The following is a 24233-nucleotide window of genomic DNA, read 5'->3' on the forward strand; positions in this document are numbered from 1 at the left end:
ATTCAGAAGAAATTTGCAAGAACCTTTAATTGTATCATTAGATAAACAATTTTTTTTAAATTATAAAATAGTATAAAATTTATTTTTGCTGTAGTATTATTATCGAATATTATCTCGGAAAAAGGCCAAGATTAAACTTAATTCTTAATTAATTAAAATTCTTGTTGTTTCTTATGGCACTTGCCATGGACAAGCCCGCTGTTTGAAGACAGCCGATTTAAGCCTGAGGGGGAGCGCCTCTTGTTTCTATAGTAGCGCCATCTAGGGCCAAGAGAACGACTTAGCTGCACACATGTCACAACTCGTTTTACGGGGCGGATTTCATTCACGCAATTCTTTCACTCAACCAGAGATCGTAATTTAGACCTGAATCAGAGAACAATCACCCCTGATCCAGTACCCCTAGTGATATTACTCTCGACATGGAGGACTTTGTGACCACGACAGATTTAACGCGCGTCAGCCACCAAGCACGCGGGAATCTTCGGCCGGCGGGATTCGAACTCGCAACCTAAGGGACGCGAATCCGACTCTCTACCAACCAGGCTATCCCGGCCTGGTTAAAATTCTAATTATAATTACAAACACCTCGCACATTCCTACCTTCCAAGTTACGCATGCGTCAAATTTGGGAGCTATAGCTCGAAAGGTCTGGCCTGTCAGGCACCAATACAAACATCCACACACATAAATTCATCTTTATTATTGGTAGTGATAACCAATTAATCAAATTATAGAAGTATATATATTGGAAGTTTTTATATCCTTCATTCTCTACATTTTATTATCTCGTATATGAAGTACAGATAAATTATTAAAATCGTCTAAAAAATTCGAACTCGAAATTCCCTGAATACGAATTTTTTTTTTTTTTCGTGCATTCTTTCTGTTTGTGAACACGATGACTCAAAACTGCCTTGAGTTAGAACGATTGAGTTTAATATATGGATTTAAGGTCAGATTTGTAGTTTTCTATCAATTTGGAACGAAATCCGTTCACAGATAGTCTGTCTGTCCGGTTGTCCGCATAAAAATGAATTCAATAACTACAAAATGCAAAAAGGTAGGTACATAAAATTTGGTACACATATTTAGAATCAGAAATTTGAATATGTGTCAAAGTTTGAAACAAATACATCAAACACTTCATCTTCTATAATTGTCGATCGGTATACTTTTCTCATGCATGTAATCGCAATAACTCCTAAATGTAAAGGCTTAAATCAAGGAAATTCATTATGTTATCTTGCGATTAAAATTTTAGTGCACATGTTGAATTCTGTTTTAAATAGATTAGGAAAAATTCGTCCAAAACATATATTCATATATAGATACAATAAAAAGCAAGATTTATGTCAGGATCTATATTTCGTAACTATTCTCCCCCAATGCCATGCAAGACATTAGAGGCGTCCCCCGAAGCTCACAATATTTTGCGAGGGAGGGGATTTATTATTGGAGAGAATATCAAAAAGTTTCGGGAAGACCATTCCGACTGAGTTCATATATTTTTAGAACCGATTGTTTCCTAGTAGTTAACATGGAGGCATTTCTGTCAGAATTTTGCAATACGTTTCTAAATGCAGCATAAAACGTCTTCCGAAGTGGAAGAACTATTCGTTGATCCTGAATAGGGTTTTCACTGCCGAACTTTTCTCGGTTACCAGAATGAAGAGTAATGCACGAAGATGCTTGACCTGATTTCCATACCTATTGAAGCATCACAAATGCTACCCTATCGAAGCGTCGGTGGTATAACGGTTAGCATAGCTACCTTCCAAGCAGTTGACCCGGGTTCGACTCCCGGCCGACGCAGGATTTTTTTAAAATTTCTGTTTATTTCTGGTCTTTTATAATTTATGAAACAAGTAGAGAAATTATTTTCTTGTTATCTTCTTTATTATGTTTTAAAATATGGATGTAGATATCCTAAAGATTTCAGTTCGTACGAAAGAGAATTAACTTGGTCCCTATTTTTAAATATATGGATTTACTTTGAATTTATGAGATATTTCTTATAGAAGATCTTATTCCCCTCTTTCATTAAAGTCAAATTTTTAGATTTTTTTTATCTTGTTATTTTCATTTTGCCTGTCCTCTTATGAGGAAAAATGTCTTCTCTGCATTGCAACATAGAAGAACAGCCAATCTAAATATGTAGATATTAATTTTACCTCTATAGAATAATATGATCTACAGTTCTTTTGTTTGCACTCGTTCTTTCCAACTTTTGGTGTTCAAATTACTATTTCCCTCTTAATTAAGTAAAAGACAAAACCATATTTGAGAAAGCACTAGATTTAAATATTTGGTTATGTAATCTCTAACATTCGTATGTGTAATTGCTACTCGTTCTGAATTAAAGTGATAAATTATAGTACCATAATCGTGTTTGCTTCCTCTTATTTACAAATACGAAAATTTCTGTTATTCTGTTTGGCTAAAATTTAAATAAATGAACGCTGACAAATATAATCATAATTATCAAAAGTTTTTCAAAAATTTTAATAGATTGGAATGGAACCATCAATTCTTTCAATTTAATAATTATAATTTTGGTGAGAAACATAAAAAGTATTACCAACCTAATTTAATTTTCAAGTCAATTATTAGCACTAATTAGCATATTATATCAAACCAGTGCGTTTATATTTTTTCTTGATAGCTTCCGAAAATATAACTACACTAAAATTATTTTTACACCATTTCAAAATCAGCTGGTCGACAAAGGCAATTAGTATAAAATATTTTAGGACTATTTCTAGACTATAATCAACTTATATTTTATCTTATTGCATTTTTAAACTTTTTTTCTTGTTTTACAGGTATACTTTAAAAAATAAATCCCTCCTTGTTACAAAACCTATGAAAGATAGTTAAGAATAAACTTTAAAAAATACATGAAAGATATGACAACAATTTGCATCTTCATTTTTCGATCTTAGTCTTTGATTTGCTTTTTAAATCAATTTACAAAGCAAGCAAAAGGACGGAAAAGTATCGATAAAGAATTTAATGACAGTAATCTCCCTCACACACTTTTTTTTAATGCAATAAACTGTAAACCAGTTTCCTTTTTCTACATCAACTTCCGCTTCCAGCTACAAAATGATCACTTGCTCTTGTTGCATTCCATTTTCCCTGCCGAACTTCTCTTGGATATTAGGAAGACAAGAAAGTGACCTTATTTCTATATCTACTGGAGCATCACAATTAGATGGTGTTTGTCGCGTCGGTGGTATAACGGTTAGCATAGCTGCCTTCCAAGCAGTTGACCCGGGTTCGACTCCCGGCCGACGCAGAATCTTTTTACAATTGATTTAAAATAGAAAATTAACCAGAAAATATATATATTATCTACTACGGACTTCGAAAGTTTTAGCTCCAAGGAATAAGCGCTGAATTGTATTATTTTCCGACATTGTTTATACAGTATAATAATATCCATAAAATTCGTATGAAATTTTACTCTTTGTGCTTGGAGAAGGAACGAGGTGAATAATTATTCTTTGAACGTAAAAGAGCGATGGAAAAAAAATGGTATTTGCTTGAATTGGATTTTTTTTATTGAAAATGAAGCATTTTTTTTTGGAGTCTTTATTCTAAAAAATTAAATGTAAACATTTTCCTCGAAAATTAAAAAAAAAAAATTATCAGAGTTAACTTTACAATAGCTCTACTAAAAAAGAAAGTAAACTGTATCCTTCAGCTGGTTGAGATAAAATGCATTAAAGTTGTCCAAAAGAAGATTTAGAGCCAACTATAAGAAAGAGGCACCGCAAAGGAATGATATATCCAGATGAATGAAGGAAAAAAAATGATATGTCATCTTCAAACTAAATAAACTGACCTCTAAAGATAAACATTTATATCCTTTTCTGGTAGTTATCTATTAAAAATGAATCGTAACACTTAGATGCATATTTAATACAGGTATAATTCCCATAAGATTTTTTTTGTCAGATAATAACGTCTTAATTGAAAAATGTAATTTGTATTCTTCAGCTAATTCCTTTGAGTTATTATAAAAAATATTCTAATTGTTTCAGCTGCTTTGTTTCTAAGTTTTGCCAAGTTGGACGAAAAACAAAGAATTTAACAGATGAGCTAGTTTCTTGATCTTCCTAATATAAAATTCTTGGCTTTTAATTTTCTCGGATACGAATTTATATAAAAAGAAAGTATTGCAATCGTCAAAAAATTCGAGGTCATGATTTTAACAAATATCTATGTTTCAGAACACCCTCAGTTTGAGAAATATAGTTTTGAAAATAATCGCGTGCCTAAATAAATCGCCAAATATTGCACTATATCATTCTCCTTCGTAACTATTGTTTACCTATTGCATATTGTTAATAATACACACAGAGAGTACACAAGAAAGTTTCGAGGCGACCACTTTGCTGATTTGAATGAATTTTACAGAAGTAAAGTTTCTATATATTATTCTGCTCCTGAATATTAGGGCGAGAAACAAAATGTATAAAAGGAAAGCAGTTACGCTAAAAATTTATGTACAATTTTCTGTCAGTCACTCTTTTTAAAACAGAATTTCGTTGAGGTTGTAATAAAAATGATAACACCAATGAAGTTGCTATGTCCGCTCATTTTCCTACTTATGTTGCTAATTTGTATAATCCTTCACGGGAAAATTTGTCAATTAAAATTTATAAACATTATTAAAATATTCTGAACGTTACCTTCATTTTCGAAATTCAAAGGGAGAAATAGAATTGCTAATTTTCATTAATATCTATAGACTACATCTTAACTATTTATAAATCTATGTTTTAAACTCTATTTTGAAACTATCTTGATTTTATTTGTAACTTGACTTTTCCATTCAGAACTTAGCAACAAAATTTTACAATTGACTGTAGCCCACTCACGTCAATTCCAAAATTGTGTAAACCCTATCGACTAAAATTACATAACAGGCATTTTCATTTTTTTTATGTCGTGCACGTCTGCATGAAAATGTATACATTCCGGAAACTACAAATATAAAATTAAAGCAATGTTTATAAAACTGGTTGAAAGTCCGGCCCCTCACAGAAAAAAATGGACGAAAGTTCAGACTCCTCTTAGAAAAAAATCCCTAGTTTGAATCCCCGCCTGAGAATGAGCTTTCATAAAGTTTTCAAGCCGGATTCCTCATATCCTTCTCTTTTATTTCATTTTATTCTTTGTTTTTGCAACTTAAAATTAATTTCTAATTTGATATACATCCTGGAATAATTTTTGTCCAAATGTATTTTTTCATTTGCAAATAATAGCAATATTAAATTAATAGATAGCTTACTTAGGGTATGTGTGAACACTATTTAAAATATTATGCATTTTACTATAATTTTGCCTAGTCTAGAGCTTCTTCAGAACATAATAAATTCGTTGGTAATCGTCCTTCTTGATGCCGTATTTTGCTTCATTATAATGATTTGAAAAATCTTATGCGGATTTCAGTCCTTTGCTCCGATTTCTATATAATGCAACTCTACATACATCAAAATTGAGCTTTCCGTAAATACAGAGGTTACTGTTCTACATTATACAAAATAAATTTTCTTTCTTATTCAAAATTTCTGACAGAATCGATTCCAAATGCTTGTTCAGAGTCTTTAATTATTAAACGTTGCTGTCAGATAAATTAAGTCTCTTAAACATTAAATTACATATTTTATTCGTTATTTTCAATTTTTTAAAATCTATATTACTGTATTTTTAGATAGAAGAAATGCAATTATATTAAATGAAATAAATTAGTCACAATGTCCGTATTTACAAAAAATTACAATTTGCATTTGTATCGGTGCTGTACAATCTAAACCATTAAACCTAGAGTTAATCCAAATTTGGTACAGATATACTTTAAAAGGTAGGAGTATTCACCTTTTTAAAATGTGAATTCTAAGTAAAAATTAAATAAACTTTTCAGTTTTTTTTTTCACCATAACTTCCAAAAATATTACTGCATCAAAATAATTCTAATAGCACCTTAAATTCAAAAGGTTATTGCTTTTATTATATCAATTAAATTGCCTGCAAATTACTTTCTCTAAATTATGGCAATTTTTTTAAAATTTGTTTTGCATAACTTTTAGCAGCAGATTTCATTATTTCAATGAAAGTAAGATATTTTCATTATTTCATATTGTATTTAATCATTTGATTCGACTCCATTATTAAAGATTAAAGAAGAAAATTTCTGCTTATTTTCAGCACAATTTATATGAAAAATCAAAAGGTAAAATAACATTACAACAAAATATAGCGTATAATTTTGAATAGATCATTTATTATTATAGATTATTTAAACCATGAGTTCATTGAAATTGACTCCATGAGAAAGGTTGATGTACACAACTAATACAAAAGGTGTAAAGCTATCAAACTAACACGATTTTAATGCTTACTTTTACTATATGATGCCTAAAAATACTTTGTTGAGGGAATTATGACCACCAAACTATTATTCCCTGTGATCCCACTGGTTGCCAAAGACGGCTAGTATATAAGTTTTCCAGATGTTGAAATGCTTTGAAAGCTAACATTTTTTTTAAAAAAACGATCCCCTTGATTTTATGTGTAATTAACGAATACGACTTTTCGGTCTACTGATTCATATAATTTTATATTCTCTACCTTTAAATATTATTTTCTATAGGATTGAAAGAGAGTTTTATGCTGAAATTCGGACTGCCCATGTGGGAACTTGACGATGCCTAATTAATAGGCCATCATTAAAAAATAATCGTGCTCTTAACAAATGGATTTTTCTAAGAAATGTTGATTAATTTTCTGTTCAGAAGACTGTTCAGTTCTTTCAATAGATGGCTCCACTTACAGCACAGCCACTTTCTTCTTCTGAAAAAAAAAAAAAAATAGAAAAGAAAAGAAAAAGGAAAGAAGAAAAAGAATGACCTGTGAACCTTACTGTGACACATGTCTCTCCATTTCTGCGGGCATTCCTTCATCGCATCCGGTTCGAACATTCTTTCGTGTATACTTATTGTGCACTGAGAGTTTCGTTCTTTTTGCCAGCATATATTCACTCACAGTATAGCATAAAAATGTCATATTGTACTTTAAAATTTAGTGCTGTATTGTACGAAAGAAAATCATTATATGATATGAAACATGAGATGATATTAATTTGCTAAGTTCCTATTCTAAACAGTTTCTTGCGACCGCACGCTGAATAAATATGCAACTGATTCTTGTATAGGCTGATCACCTGAGAATGTGGAAAGGGAATCGCCTATAGAGGTCTCTTATTGTCTTATTGACCTTTATTAAAATATAATACTCTAACTGCCATCCTAGCACTGCTTGAATTCAAAATTTTTTCATATGCCTGTCTGTTTTTTTTTTCCACCAACACTGTCACTAATATCACCCTATTAAAGAAGGCGATAGCTAAAAGAGCAGAGGTTTTCTATCCCCTTCCATTGGGGCAAAAAATATATTTTCTGAAAGAAATTTTCTCAGAAAAGATATTTTTTCCAATTTTTCTCCATAATGCAACTTTTTTTTTTTTTATTTCTCCAAAATCATTATGAGAGCTACAGTGAGAAATGGACAGGGTATATAAATAGGGTGTTGAGTATATAAAAACCTTAGATAATTTTTAACTTAGATAATTTTGCAAGTAGAAGATATCACTTTTAACAAATTGTATTGCAATAAATGAAGATTTAAATAATTTCTCTTGGCAAGCTGAAAGGCAAAAGTATATTCCTTTTTTTTATAAATTACTATTTTAAAGAGATATTTACTACAGGACAAAAACCAAAGGGAATGGTCTTTCCGAAACATTCTCGCATATCCTCTTATTAACTCCCACGGCCCCTTCTCTCTCCATATAAAATTGTGAACCTTGATCAAGGCCACGAACTTATAATGAGGTTCATTAATACCATGTGAAGAAGTTACAAATTTCTGATTGATGATAATTGGAAAGTACAGATCGTTCGCATAAATCAATTTCTATTGAATCTATTATGAGAATACGTGTTTTGAACGTCTTTTTAAAGACTGATTCCACCACAATTTGACAAGAAGCTACAATTATAGTTACACGAAAATGTAACAAATTTCATTGATTTAAGTCATAGCGTTTATGAGTTATCGCATTTACATGATGAAAAAATACGAATCGATAGATGGTCGACACCTCGACAGAATTTGTTCAAAATTTGAAACAAATCACCAAATTTTATTTACATAGCTCTTTGCGTTTTGTAATTATTGAGTTCATTTGCACTCAAAGAGACTTCCTTTGAACAGATTTTGCTTATTAATTGATAGAAATCTACAAATTTGGTTATATAAGCGAATATGAAATTTTATTTTCTATTTCAAAGCTTTTTTGAGTTATCTTTGTCACATACAAATTGACTGACAGACAGCCATAATGCCAAAAATATGTTTTTCAAACTCATGGACGTTCCGATAAAATGAATTTCATTAAAATCCCGAGTTTGATTTTTTTTTTTTTTTACTGTTACATTATCTTTTCTATATTTCATATACGATAAAGCAAAATTAAAATATTTCGTATTAAAACAATCACATGTAATGCTAATATTGTTGTCGAAAAATTCAGTATTTATTACGACGTAAATAATATCAAAGCACAAATATTATAAAAATTATATACAAATCTAAGCTTTTTACAAAGTTTATATTATTGGAAAGCCGTGAAGTATTTAGAAAGGGACAAAAAGTTGTTTTAGTCGGCAAGAACTAAAATTTTATCTCAGCCTTTTAATTATATCTAAAGAAATTAGTTATTGTTTGTAAATATTTTTCTTTCAATCAAATGCAAAAAATAACTTTTTATGGTAGAAAATATGTATCGTTTCATTTTTTATTTATATTTCAGGAAAAAAAGTCGTCTACTTTTCTTATATAATATTGGATCGTGTCGCATGCGGAATAAAATATTTCAATTATAATTATTCATTGAAATAAAAGGAAATTTAACAGTTTTCTAAACAAATATTCTTTGGCATTTGTGTATTAATTGCATATCATTGCAAACTTTAGGCTTAACCATGTGCTCTTAATGAACATAGTCAATAGACTAAGATGATATTTTTGGCAATCGTTTTTGACAATTAATCGCTATTATGCGGTTAATAAGACTTTCCCTGCATGGATTAAAGACGCAATGGTTTCTTTTATTACTACAGTATTTTACAGCATACAGCATACTTTCAGTAATACAACAAACATGAAACCAAAAAACCCATCAAATTAACAAAAGTTCAGGAATAATGAGATTCATTTTTAAAAAATAGAGAGAGAACTAAAAAGAACGCTTCTGGGAAATTTTAAGCTGATCATTTGTAAATAATGTAGTCGTTATATCTTTTTCCACTTTTATTTTTATTTAAATAATTTTATTCAAGCTTTTAATCTTTTCTCCATACGCATTTAATGATTTCAAAATATCGAAGTAAAAGGAAAGCCGAAGTTTTATTTCATTTTTTTTTCAAAACTGACAACATAAATTGTTGATGTTAGAATCAATCAAAGTTAGTGCTCGAAAATTACTTTTTAGCTCCTAACTTCGAAGTCATTGCAGCTATCAAAAAACTTTAAATGAAAAAGTTGTTCGTCTTAATGAGGTGTTAATTTGGCTAATTTGATTTATTTTTCTATATTCAATATTAAGGTGGTTACAGCGAAATGAAAATTTCCACCCCTTTCCACTATTTCCACCTTCAGTAAATGGATTTATATTCACTCATATTATGATATTGAATGTATTTTTGTGTATGAGCAAGTTTTTTTATACTATAGAAATAAGAGCAATTTTTAAATAAAATACAGAAAGGCGAATCAAATTTAAAATATTACCATGCTGAAATTTTTCGATTAGAGATTCGATTCTATTTAGCTTTTTTTAAAATTCTATAGATAAATTGAAACTGAAACTAAACAGTAAGACAATTTTAAGAATTCAAACTGAGTCCTGATTTATGAGTTATCATTTCATGTCTTGAAAGTTCTTATGTTTCAAAATACCATTCAAATCATAATGAACTATATTTGGCATTAATCCAAATAATGTAAAAAGTAGGCTTTAAGAATCCTTATTAAAAACACAATGAATAATGCTCAATATCAATCCAAATAATTTTAAAATTTGTGTTTAAAAATTCTGTTTCAAGATATCTACTAAATAATTTTAAAAATGAATAAATTGCTTCCAATTTTTAAAAACGTTGGATTGTTGATAAAGCTCTCTTTTCTTTAAAATAACTGCCAAGCATTTCCATGTTCGCACCTATCTTTCCTTTGTACAGTTTGCCTCATTATTATTAAATGCATAAATCACACAATGTTTTTTTTTAATATTTGTATGTGAATAGTATAAATGAATTTTTTTGATTAATTTATATGACTGATTTGATTTCAAAGTTTATCTGTGATTAAATGAGCTTCCTACTTTTTTTATTTTTACAGAAACAAATGTCACAGTATTTAATTCGAAAAGAATAATTTTTCGAGTTAAAATTCTTCGATCAACATTTCTCTTAGTTGTATTGAATTTTCAAGGTCAAAAATAATATTGCTTAATCCTATGCTTTTCATTTTATGTACATTGATTATTAAATTAATTTAATTATAATAGAGAGTTACTTTGATATAAGTCTTTTGATGATATGAATCTTTGATGATATGAGTCTTTTGATGATAAATGATATGAATCTTTTAACCTGATATGAAAAAAATGACAAATAAAATTAAATGTAAAAATAAATCACATAGAATTGAATTTTCAATAAATTTCCAATTTTTAATGAATAATACATTAAATAATACAAAAGCAATAATACAAAAAGCAATCAAAAGTACTCTGGATATCAGCTTTAGAATTATGGGTTCATTTTTATTCATCGTAAATGGCAATATTAGAATAAGAAAGAAAGAGATTGAATCTATTTCTTTAAGTTATCCCATTTTATTACTATTAGATTTAACGATACATTTTTTTCACTCATTTGCATTAAAATTTCTATTGGCTAACCATTAACAATATTTTCAAAAATCTTAATATTGAAATCCTGAATTTCTAGTTGTAGTATAATAGAAGCTGTAGAGTTCATTTCAAAGTTTCTTCGCAAATTTTTCTGCTGAAGCAAAAACCATAGCCCCTCTTCAGAATTTTGAAATTCGTTTTAATTGTCAATATCTTAAAATATAAAGAAAATAACTTATTACAACTGAAATTTTAGGAAATATTGGACCTAATATTATAAAAGTTTGAAGTATTTTGTTCGATTAAATAAGATACTTTAAATCCTTTGGTGAATCTATATTTTTATATACCATTCATCTCGAAAATTGAAGGTTTTTGCTACTGTTGATTCTAAGTTAAAATCCATAAAAGTAAACATCAATTATGCTAAACACAAATTAATGAGATTAAAGCTTTTTTGAAACTTAATTTGTAGGGAGAAAAAAAAGCTGCGTCGGCCGGGAGTCGAACCCGGGTCAACTGCTTGGAAGGCAGCTATGCTAACCGTTATACCACCGACGCTTCGAAAGAAAAGCAAATATTGCGCTTCAGTAGGCATGAAATTTATATCGGATATCTTCGTTTATAGTTCCTTTTTTTAATACTTCCGGAAAGTTCAACAAGTAAAGATATGAAAACAGCACAACAGTTGGTTGCTTTTCTTCCGTAGCCTTAATGTTTCTTTCATTAGTTCTGGGATTCATAGTTTAGTGTTTCTTCAAATGCTCGAGACTTTTGTTGTTTTATTACAAAATCGAATAGCACATTTTTGATATATCTGTTTCGAATGATTAAAGGTTTCGTCAAATAAAAGGACAACATCTGCACTAGCATGAATTTGAAATTAAAAGCCGACGTTATTTTGAAAAGAGAGTTAATAAAAATCTGCAACAAATTAGCTTAATTCGACTATTTGAAAAAAAATCCCTGAAAAGGAGGGGCTGATTTCTTTATTAAGGAAACAGTTCATCCTTTTCAGGGATCGATATATCAAATTACTCAAATAGCAAAAATTGTAAAGGCACAAAAAAGAATATATTCACGGCAAGAAAAATACCTGATACCAAAAGTCAGAATTTTATGATATTCTTCAAGAAGAATTTATACATAGATCGAACTCTTCCCATCTAAACTGTGTTCCCTATGGCAAGTTTTATATTTCAAAAGATATAAAGTGTTTATTTGCAGCGAAATTAATATGTTGCTAATGCCAACAAGTGCCTTTAAGAAAATTATTATTAAACCATTAATGTTTATTTATTATTTATTATCTAAAAGAATATTTAAAAAGAAAGAAAAAATATTAAAGAAAAACTATTTAAATGTATACTTTAAGAAATTATTTATCAAAATATATGCTTGTTAATAAGGTTTATAAGTATTTATTGAGCACTATGGGAATTTATAACTTGTCAAACCATTGATATTATTAATTGCTTTTATTTTTAGGTTAGGCTTAAATTATAGTGACGAATTTCTACTTTCAAAGGACTCTTGTATATCCAGCATGCCCGTTCTCCCAGTTGTCTTTGTAGCTTCCTAAATTTTGTAACTCACTTAGTATATTTCTTCAATGGATATATATTTACAAAAAGATTGTTACGATAACGATTTTTTTTTTGTTATTTGCGATATATTCTAAGAGAAAGTATTGTAACTCTCAAAAATTCTGTCTAGAGATTTTAATAAATATCGACAAGGCCTTCTACTTATCTAGAAAAAAAAATTAATTATGTCGACGAGTTTACTTGAACGATTGTTTAACAGTGGAACGAACAAATAATAGCTTTTGAAATTCGTAATAAATATATATAAACTCTATTAACATGCATATGTTTTGATAAACGGTCCTGAATTTACTAACTTTAAATTCAATAGACCTGTCACCTATGAAGTACTTATTAACTAAAACGATGGAAAACAAACATATTATATAGAATTAAAACATATTAGAATAAGAATAATGAAAAAATTAAATATCATTCCTGAAATCTTGTCTCTTTAGACAGAATTATTATTAATTGAATTATTAACTGTTTCCTTTTCGAAATTCTTAATTTAGATGTAAGAAACAGGCGCTATACCCAACTTCTTATTAAGTTACAATGACAAAATAATAAACAACAAAGTAATCCCCTGAATAATCCCCTCAAGTAATCCGTATGAAAAAACTGATAATAAGAGTTTTTCCTGCGAGACATTTCTGTATTTTATTTTCGCTGCATTTCTCGAGATGAGGACGGAGGGGAATGAACGAATATCTGACCTATTTTGCTGTGTTTATGAATATGAAATAGCAAATCATGACGTTCTAAATAAGACACACTTGTTACTCCTGTATTCCTTTTTTACTGCGGAACTTTTTTTCTAAAGTCTTGAAGGATAAATGATTGACATGATTTTTATATGAATTGAAGCATAATAATTGTGCATCTTTCGAAGCGTCGGTGGTATAACGGTTAGCATAGCTGCCTTCCAAGCAGTTGACCCGGGTTCGACTCCCGGCCGACGCAGATCTTTTTTAATGTCTTAAAACAAGAGAGAGAAAACTGATATAGCTTTATTATCTCCTCTTCAGTTTTCTGTAGTATACGAAAAAAGCCTTCCGTCATATTTTTCCAGGAAGAAACCGTTAAATCCGTCTGGGCCAAACGTCCCCCCATGGTGGGTATGGTGTGGAGAGGGGGCTGCCAGCTCAGGTGTTGTCTTCGTCATCTGACCGCGGTTCAAAATGACGAGGTCGTCCCAAAATAGCCCTAGTGTTGCTTTAAAATGGGACGTTAATAAAACTAAACTAAACTCCATGAAGAAACACTACCAGAAAGATACATACTCAAATCCTTTTTATGAATGAGAATTAAGGTACCTAAAAGTTTTAGATGCCACGTAATGTGTGGAAAAAATGAAAGAAAATCAGTAGCAAGCTTGTGTGGTATTAAACTGGAAAAGAGATCATATTTCACTATCATTTATATTTTGATGCTTTTACGCGTATAATAGCGTAATCATTTCTAATCATCTATTTATTTTTAAATAATTTGAGATGGAAAAAAAATTTTTAATCTTAATTTATCTGATTAAATCATTATTTTTCTAATCTTAGTTTTAAATCATAATTTGTCTGATTTTCCTTAATTTTACTGATGATCAGTAATATGCATATTACTCTTTGAACCAGAATACCTTTCAATGTACGGCATATAAATTTTACAATTCAATGATTTTTTAGAAAATGGAGAGAAACAAGTCAATCAATTACTTCTCTAAAACTGCAAGCTTGATTTAAAAAATTTCATATGGACTAAAACATTTTTTTAAAAACCTGTAATCATGAAGGCATAATTATGAAGCAGATGAAATAATGTTTTGTCTATTTCCTTAATTCTTTAATTCTTGATGTTATGAAGAAAACTACCAATAATAAAAAAAAATTGCCGTTTTTTCATACTGCAGGATTACAGTATTTTCCAGAAGCTAATATTTCCAAACAATTAGTTTCAATTAAAAGGTTAATAGTTATATTGTTGATATAATTTTTTTCCGTTTATAGTTTCAAAATATTGGCTTAATAACCTTAAGGGGATAAAGTATGTATGCTTTTACCAATATTATTTCATATTTGATTCCATAATTAAATAGAACAAAGGTCAATATAAACACGATTGATTTAAAAATTTAGTTTAAAAAATTATGAAATCCAAATATGCAAAAAGGTAAACAATTTTCAGTAATATGCATTAACTTCATTTTATGAGCCAGTAATTAAATAACATTCATAATAATATAATAACAGTAATTGTTAAACACATATTGCATTTCAGTATTTATTATAAGAAGCCGAAGAGTGATGAAAAAAATGACAGTTCCGTTTTACGAATAAGCATCTCATACTTGGAGTCCTTTAAAGATCGCATATAATCACCTAATAATTGAACCAATCGTGGTTTGATCCTTAAATATTATCTCAACAATTTAATTTTTTCTAATTATTAAGTTACATAGTTTTGGGCTCAATCCTTGTAAATAGCGTTTTTGTTTGCCTTGGGAAACATTCATTTGTTGGAATTTATCTATCGCGTGGAGATAAACAAATGCATAGTTGAAATGATGTTAAGAATGGATTGCAAGAATATGTTTGAATTTGAAAATAAGAAGAATATCCATTCAACTTTTCAATAGATGGCTCCACATGTAAAACAACCTTCTTGCAGTCTTAATAATAATAATAAAAAGAAATAAATGCAATCCCTTACGGCAAAAACCGTGATTCTTCCGAGTTCATGAGGCATTTAACCTTCTCATTGCATTTGTTTGAGTCATCCTTCCATGTTCAGAGAGCGTAGGATACCGAGTACATTCGTGGATCTTATAATCTTTGAATAATGTTCTTTTATTTATTTTGAAATAAGCATGAAATCTATTGTTGGTGTGTTACTGTAAGTTTAAATTGATGTGAGAAATGAATCCTCAACAAACAATCCTTTCACAAATTTCCTATAGCATAGCAAATGCAATGCATTTGACATCCATCATATCCGCATCCATAGCATAATTTTGTGAAATCGAGTATCGAACGCAAGAACCTCCAATCCCATAAGCAATACTACCTCAAGCCATTCGAACTTCTATCAAAGTTTAATGCATTTGTTCCTCCAAGAAAAGAATAATATATATAATTGCAATTTAGCAGACGACCATTTATGAGCAAGAAACTGTACATCATTCTAATAAGTACTAAATTAAATTTTGGAATTTCGTAAATTTTCAAGCATTTTTTAAGCCATCCCTCTTTTTTCCACCCAAATTTCCAGATATTTTTTTCTGATTTTAATTTATGTTTGTTGAAATAAGTATTCCAGTATTACAACAAAATGCAATAACAAAACATTTAATTTCGTATCATCTTAAAGAGAGGTAGTTTCAGTATCTTCAGTCTAAAAAGAATTAAAATTTAATTTTAAAAGTAATTTTAAATAAAACTGCAAAATATTTTTAATCTTTTTTACAGAAATTTAAATATTCCATTACAAAGTTTGACAGACTAATTGCATAATTAATTAGTCAGTCAATTTCAAAATAAACAAAAAAAAATGATGCAATGATCTGCAAGCGAATTTAAAACACGAAAAAAAGAGTCTTATAATAATGTTCTTAAATTAAAACAATAATTGAATTTAACTTGAATAGGTTTGAAAACATTGTCCTCTTTAATCAAATGGTGATAGAAGTTAATCAACATAAAAAATCTCAAGGCCCTCTGCAAATTACAGGTTCCCTAAGAAGTTTGCCATATAATAATCCGGGCGTAGTATAATTTTTAGCATTTTATTTAACATTCGCAGAAGACCCATTTCAAGAAATTAGAAATTATATAGTCTTAGCTTCGCTCTAGTTAAACTTCTTTTTAAAATTGCTTAAATGATAAGCAATCTGAACTTCTCTGATCAGTGATTCAATTAGCCAGAGTGCTCTTCCTGAAAATTTTTTGATGAGCCTTAATAAATGTTCTTATGTATTATTAACCGCATGTCTTTAGTGAGTAATAGTTACGTAAAGGCCTATTAGCGTCCGATCTTTGGCAGTTAATGGTTGAGATGCGGTTAATACACAAGTATCAGAACACTGAATGTGCATTTTGATATATTTTTCCAAATTGATTGAAATCGAAATTTGACTGAATTAAAACTGTAGTCACAAGATCAAATTTCCAACCAAATTTCCTTGATTTAATTCATTCATAATTTCGCAAATTACATATTTGTAAAAAATGCAATTTAGTTATTATTTATAATTATCATTCATCAGAATAGCTTATGAAATCAAGTGCAATATGAATAAAGTTCATAGACCTATTGTTGTTCAATAGAATTGAAAGTTGATTTAGCAGAAAAATGCTATATTCATTCCTATTGCTAGCATTTTGTACTTAACAATGATCGTAAATAAGCAAGCAACGAACTTCGTTTAACACAGTACCCTACTTCTTGTGTACAGTCAACCACCCCACCATCACTGAACGAAGAAGTACCGACAGGATTACAGCATACCCTATTGAGGAGAAAGTTGTTCAATGTATAAATAAGTATAAAATTATTAATATTGCTGCATTACCATTATTTAATCATTTTTTAAAAATATGTTATCGATTAATAATTGGAAAAGTTTTTTTTTTATTTTGTGTTTTATAAAAGTATAATTTTTTTTGAAAAATCATGAAACAATTGGCCACTTTAGTCTCCCCCCCCCTTAAAAAATTAAGGTTTATATTTACTAAAAAATATCATACTGGCAAGAAAAATAATAAATTTTCTAAAAACAATTTTTTAAAATTCACACATTTCTAAGGAGTTAAAAATTATATCTTATTTCATTTTAATTATTTTCTATCATTTACTTTTTAATTTATAATCCATTATATATAATAGAATAAGGAGTTACATTATATTACGTTAAATCTTAAAATAGATGTAAAATATTTTCTAAATTCACTACCAGACAATGCAATAGATATGGAACCAATATTTAATTTAATAAATCGATTTTCTGGTAATTAATTTCTAAGAAATATATAATAAAATTTTGTCATCAAGAAAAATCAATACGCAAAATTTGAAAATTCTATCATATAAGATCGTAAATAAACAACTTGTTACAAAATTCTATCTTTTAAAACATAAAACGAGCCAAGTTGAATAAAATTTCGTAAGATTATACTCATTATTGTATAGACTTTAACTATTTAAAATATATAAAAATCTGTCGTTAAACATATTCTAGCTAGCTTCTAATGACCATTTACTAATCACTTTACGATAGTTGACACATACTATTTGATTACAGCTAATATTTAACAAAATCGGTATATAACTATTCACGAATAAAATAAATAAATAAGCCCTTGAAATTTTATTTTTGCTGAATGCTTTTTATTTTACATACACAAAGATGGTTGGAAGTAAAATAGATTTCTCATATATTGTCAAGAAATGGTAAATAGATGCAAAATGATTTAATTTTTATAGAAAATTGAGAAATACGTAAATATGAGATGATATTACATGAAGAAACGTTGAATATCTATCAGACGAGTTGCATTTTTTTCATTAGATAATACAAGGAATAAAATCAAATATCCAACATTATTTTTTTTTCAAATTCATACTACAGAGCGAAAAATGAGAAATGAATATGATAGGGAAGATGCCGTTCTCCTCATCTGACCAAGGTTAAAAATTATGTCTTCATTCCTAAATATTCTTCAAACGAGTTTCTTTCTAATATCTTTCAAATCAGCTCTGCCTTTATAAATGCAATAATTGATGGAAACTATGAGTGATTCATTAACTAGATATTTTACAGTAAGATTTTTATGTATACAAACTAAAATTTACGTCATATAATTTTGATCATAGTTAAATTATCATTCGTTTTAAATTATCAAAATAGTCTGTTCTCGAACTGATGTGTTCAAATGTACACAAAAATATTCGTTTAATGTGTTCACTGCATCGATTAATGTTTCAGGTCGGAAACAGAAAATCGAGTGGCGCTTCATTTTCAAGCAACATTAATGATTAATATTCAAGGGATTCTTGCTCCAATCGTAAGAAAATATCTGGGAATCAGTTTTCCCAATGGATGGGTTCACGTTCATTTGGCTGGAGAAGTATGGATTAATTTAAAGAAATAGCTAAATTTGGCTCGAAAATTGTCAAACGGCCACAAACTACTGTTAAAGTGCGACTGAACAACCTATGACAGGCTGTTCCGACCCACCCAAGCCACACGGAAAAATCTAAATGACCTGATCGCCGCAACAGCAACATTGGCGGGAAATGTGGTTGAGTTCTAAGGGTCATCACCTGTCATGGTACAACCCTTCTCTTGAAAAGTACGTCATTCATCAATGGAAGGCAGCCAACCCCCGTCTTTTTCCATACCCCCCCAGGGTGACGAGAACCAACCACCAGACTGAAAACTTCTCATCCACAGTTACGAGGTGCCCCCTAATGGGAAGCCATTGAATTATAAAATAGATTAAAAAGAACAGACTCGAGTACCAATTACAAAAATGAAATTTTAAATGTTATGAAATTCTGCCTAAAATAAACCAATCTGCGCATTGAAATTTTCAGGCCCTCTTCATTACAAAATGTTAAAATAACGTGTGTGTGTGTGTGTGTGTGTGTGTGTGTGTGTGTGTGTGTGTGTGTGTGTGTGTGTGTGTGTGTGTGTGTGTGTGTGTGTGTGTGTGTGTGTGTGTGTGTGTGTGTGTGTGTTGTGTGTGTGTGTGTAGGACCGAACAATAAACGGTTATTGTTGCGATAAGAACTAAGGTTTTGAAGAAAATCCTCCAACGAATGTTAAAGTGAATTAAGCGTTTGATATTTTGAAACTCATTCATGCAACATCTTCAACAACATTTTAAAAACAAAATATATACGAATAATTTCTAAAGGAATTGTTAAAGAATAATTTTCAATAATAAATATATCAATCTTTTCTATATAAAATAGAGGTACTTAGAACATTACGAATGGCTGTAATTTCCTTAAATTTATTCCTTTAATTAACTGGTTGTTGATTATAAACAACAACAGAAGAAACCAGTGTGAATGCTCTACTCTTGATTGTTTGGTATAATTAAAAAAATCTAGACATTCTTTTCTTTTCTGCTTTTCATCTGTCATCTTCTGTATTTCATATATATAAAGAATGGCAAACCCTCGAAGGTTATGGTAGTCTGCACTCATGATTCTTCCCTTTTCCTGATTTTATCATATAATGAAACTGTTTGATTGTGTTTGTGCTTTGTGATATATGTAGAAAACAAAGCATAAATTTTTGCCACTTTCCTTTGCACAGATTAAAAATTTGAAGAAAAAAAAACTTACAATTTTTATCATAGGATTTCATACAAATTTTTATTTAAATCTTATCATTTCTGAACTATTGCCTTTACTTACCCAAATATACAGTCAGAATATTTTATCTTATTTTTTGACGATTTCGAACTTTCTCTTTGTATATGTTAAACACGAGACCGTAAAATTTGAAAGCAAAATGGAAGAAAAATTAAATTAAAAAAAATTGTTTATGCATACACTAAAGTGATTTCCTTTGATAACTCAGGAATTATCTGTGTGGTAGTTATTTCCTTACCACATGAAATATTCTGCTTGTGTACCGGTGCTATTTTAAGCAGTGATTCTGATAATTTTTTTGATTTCTGAGGAAAATATTTACATTTAATTTTTAGAATAAAATTCCCAAAGAAAAATCTCATTTTGAATAAAACAATTCATTTGACGCAATGATTTTTTTTCTTTTTCTCCTCATAACAATAAAATGCCTCTTTGTATAAACAATAACTGTGCTTCTCATTTCTTATCCAAGTGCAAAGAGTTAAGTTTCGTAAGAATTTAGGGCTATTCTTATATTAGATTAAAAATGTCGAATAATAATGCAAGTCAGTACTTCTTATTTAGAACTAAAATTTTTGAATATCCGCATAAAATAAAAAAGTCTAGAGCAGATATTGCACAATTTTTCTGTTTCATTTTATATTTTAAGAAAATAAAAAACTAGCTTGCGTCGGCCGGGAGTCGAACCCGGGTCAACTGCTTGGAAGGCAGCTATGCTAACCGTTATACCACCGACGCTTCGAGCAATAAGAAACTGTGATGCTCCAATAGAAAGGGAGATAAGGTCAGTCATCTACACTGCTTTTCTTCCTAGCATCAGACAGAAGTTCGACAGTGAAAATGAGATGTAACAAAACCAAGTCATCATTTTGTACCTGGAAGCACGAGTTGCCGTAGAAAATCGAAATAGATTTGCAGTTGTTTTGCATTAAAAAAATAGGGCACAGGGCTGCTTATTGTTATTAAATACTCTATTGACGTTTTTTTATTCTTTAATGATTTGCTTCGCAGACTGATGCAAGGAACAAACCAATGACTAAGTATGAAAATTGAAGATGCAAATAGTTGTTCAAGCTAAACTCAGTAAAATACTTAAAAAGTCATTTCTTTTATGTATTTTTCGTTTATTCTTAATACTCTTTATACTCTTACATAAAGTTTTAATACTCTTACATATGTTCTATTAATTGTATAAATGATTTTGTTTACTAATTTAGACCTTTCCATGGCATCTTAGCACTATTATGTCCGGTATGCCTGTCTCCTTAATTTAGCGGTATTATAAATCACTTTTTTATTTGCCCTATAAACTGCATAGATATTAAACAGAAGTTTTCTTTAACTTTCGACTATAGAAGAAAATCAAGCGACCAAATATTTAATGAAACAATAAAAACAATCAGAAGGTTCTGTTCTCAATAACTTGGAGAAGTTGTATATTCCATCCCAATCTATTAAATCTTTTGACAAAATTAGGAAAATAATTATGTAAATAAAAGGAAACAAAATCGAATATAACATTCTAATTTATCATTTTAATTCAAAAGGAGTAGCGATTGCACACGGGAATGTTAGAGGTTGCATAACCAAATAATTAAATCGAGTTTTTCCGAATATGGCTCTTTATTTTCCTTTATTTATTGGGAAGCAGAAACTTGAGCAACAAAAGTTGGAAAGAGGAAATATAAACAAATCAACTGTAGATCATACTACTATATTGAACTAAAGTCAGTTTTAAAAGTTTCAGGTTGGCTGTTCTTTGTTGCAAAGCGGAGAAGTTATTTTTGCTCATAGGAGAAAATGCAAAATGAAAATAATAAGATGAAACATTTAAAAACTTGACTGTAATGGAAGGGAGGAAGAAATAAGACATCATAAATTTTAAGATATATCCATATGTTTAAAAATTAGAAATCAATGAGTGCTCTTTCGTACGAATTGAAATTTTTAGGATATTGGTAGTCAAATTTTAAAAAGATATTAAAGAAGATAATAAGAAAATAACCTTCCTACTTGCTTCATGAGTTATAAAGAAACAAACAGAAATGAAAAAATGTTCCTGCGTCGGCCGGGAGTCGAACCCGGGTCAACTGCTTGGAAGGCAGCTATGCTAACCGTTATACCACCGACGCTTCGAAAGATGAGCCATTTTTATGCTTCAATAGGTATGGAAATTAGGTCAAGCATCTTCATTCTGACTCTTCATTCTGACATCCAAGAAAAGTTCGGCAGTGAAAACTATATCACTGCTTGTTAGGATCAACAAGTATTTCTCCCGTTTCGGAAGACGTGTGATGCTTGATGTATATGGAAACTTTTTGGAAAATTCTGATTAAAATGTAGAGAATGAAGAATATAAAATCTTCCAATATACATGTTCCTTCAATTTGATCATTGAATATCTCTACTAATAATGAATACGAATGTGTGTGTTAATGGCTGTTTTTCTCCGTTTGTGTGTGAATGTCTGTCTTTCTGCATTTGTGTGTGTGTGTGTGTGTGTGTGTGTGTGTGTGTGTGTGTGTGTGTGTGTGTTGATATTCTATAGGCCAGACCACTAGACCTACAGTCCAAAATGTGACACATGTATAACTTGGAGGGTGAGAATGTGCTGAGTGAGTTTTTTTGAATAAGAATATTAATTAATTAAAAATTAAGTTGAATGTTAGCCTTTTTCTGGTGTAACATCCAAAAATATTGTTGTACAAAAAAGAATTTCGAACTATTATATAATTTAAAAAACAGTCTTTTTAATTATATCAATTTAATAATCTTGTAAATTTTTTCTGCATTTGGCGATTTAAAAAAATTTTTTTTTTGCTTAATTTTCAACAATAGATTATATTGTTGCCTATCCGCATTCAAACCGCATTTTCATTGCTTCATCAATTACTTGATCACGGTATTTTCTTCCGCTGATGAAAGCTAATGAAGAAGGATTCTGTTTAATCCTTTGACTGCATAATTTTTGAAAATCACGATTTAGATGCGATGTTTGCAAATAAGCCCAAATATTTGTCAAACAAAGTGAACTGATATTATAAGTTACACGATATTAATATGATATAATGAAAATCTCTAATCATAAAAATTAAACTAAGAAAAGAAAGGGATGCAATAGAAAATGGACTGTTTGCAAGCCCACGGAAATTGCGGGATAAGTAGCTGGAGGGTTAATATCTGTATAGTATACAAAATAAAATAAAAAAGTAAGGTTACAAATACGGCAGAATTTAGAAAATAAATGAACCATATACTTACGCTTATAATAATACTGAGATGAGTCAGAGCTGGCTTCCATTATAAATATTTAAGTGCAAAATGAACGGAGTATACGTAAGATAATTAAAATAATATAAACTTTAATGTCTGGCAATTTTATTTTATGATTGCAGGAAATTAAATCTAAACAATTTAACTTAATTTAAATATATTCAATATCCTCGGTGATGCAGATGGTTATCAAAGGTGACTGGTATTAATAATAAACGTGATTAATATTTATAATAACGGGTCAATGAGGTAAACCGATTGGTTTCTTTTAATTGATGTTATTAATAATAGCCGATTAATTACATTAGCCGTATATTTCTATTCCGTTTCTAATAAATTTATCTTTCTTTATGACTTTTTCAACTTCTTGTATGAGGATTTATTAGCGTAAAGCTCGGCATTATCAGGATGGCAACGATTTCTTTGGTTTAACAATATAAACTAATAGATCACCTTATTTTGTTTTATTCTTACTTTGAATTTTAGAACTAAATCGTAGATGAATTACAAAAAGCTGCAGCATACAAAAGTAAGTTGTAAAGCTACTGCTGTGACTTACTATATGGAAATCTATTCCGTTAAAGGAATTTTTTTTTTAATTCTTGTGTGAGGATTTGCATAAGATATCGAATTTCATAGACATCAAAATGACAGAGAATTCTTTGTTTCAATATAATAAATTCATACATCACATATTTACATGCAAGATTCAATTTCATTTAGAACTAACTGGTACCCGGCGCGTTGCTGATACAAAAGAAATCATTTTGGAAATATCTTTTAAATTTGAAATAGTTATCTTGTTTCATTAGGAATGATAGAAAGAATAATATTTATTTTCTTCTCGACAATGAATAAAGGAGGAGTATAAATAATATTTATTCTATTTTTTAACTTTATTATTTAAGTTTACTTTAGGGTAGACAATATTTTTTGTTATCCCGTCTTCAGCAAAAACAAATTTCTTGGCTATCCAACTCGTGAGCATCCAACATACAGCGGGCATG

General features: G+C 29.5%; 6 non-coding genes across 6 annotated transcripts; 3 read left to right on the plus strand and 3 right to left on the minus strand.

Annotated features, from left to right (window-relative positions):
• The first annotated feature begins 1743 nt into the window (after positions 1-1743).
• On the plus strand, positions 1744-1815 carry Trnag-ucc (transfer RNA glycine (anticodon UCC)). Its single transcript has one exon. It is a non-coding gene; the product is annotated as a tRNA-Gly (tRNA).
• Positions 1816-3229: 1414 nt separating this feature from the next.
• Trnag-ucc (transfer RNA glycine (anticodon UCC)) lies at positions 3230-3301 on the plus strand. Its single transcript has one exon. It is a non-coding gene; the product is annotated as a tRNA-Gly (tRNA).
• An 8178-nt stretch (positions 3302-11479) lies between these two features.
• Positions 11480-11551, minus strand: Trnag-ucc (transfer RNA glycine (anticodon UCC)). The gene has a single exon. It is a non-coding gene; the product is annotated as a tRNA-Gly (tRNA).
• A 1919-nt stretch (positions 11552-13470) lies between these two features.
• On the plus strand, positions 13471-13542 carry Trnag-ucc (transfer RNA glycine (anticodon UCC)). Its single transcript has one exon. It is a non-coding gene; the product is annotated as a tRNA-Gly (tRNA).
• Positions 13543-20619: 7077 nt separating this feature from the next.
• On the minus strand, positions 20620-20691 carry Trnag-ucc (transfer RNA glycine (anticodon UCC)). Its single transcript has one exon. It is a non-coding gene; the product is annotated as a tRNA-Gly (tRNA).
• Positions 20692-22013: 1322 nt separating this feature from the next.
• Positions 22014-22085, minus strand: Trnag-ucc (transfer RNA glycine (anticodon UCC)). Its single transcript has one exon. It is a non-coding gene; the product is annotated as a tRNA-Gly (tRNA).
• Between the last annotated feature and the right edge of the window lie 2148 nt (positions 22086-24233).

The sequence above is a fragment of the Argiope bruennichi genome, chromosome 1 (assembly GCF_947563725.1).
Source record: "Argiope bruennichi chromosome 1, qqArgBrue1.1, whole genome shotgun sequence".
Lineage (NCBI taxonomy): Eukaryota > Metazoa > Arthropoda > Arachnida > Araneae > Araneidae > Argiope > Argiope bruennichi.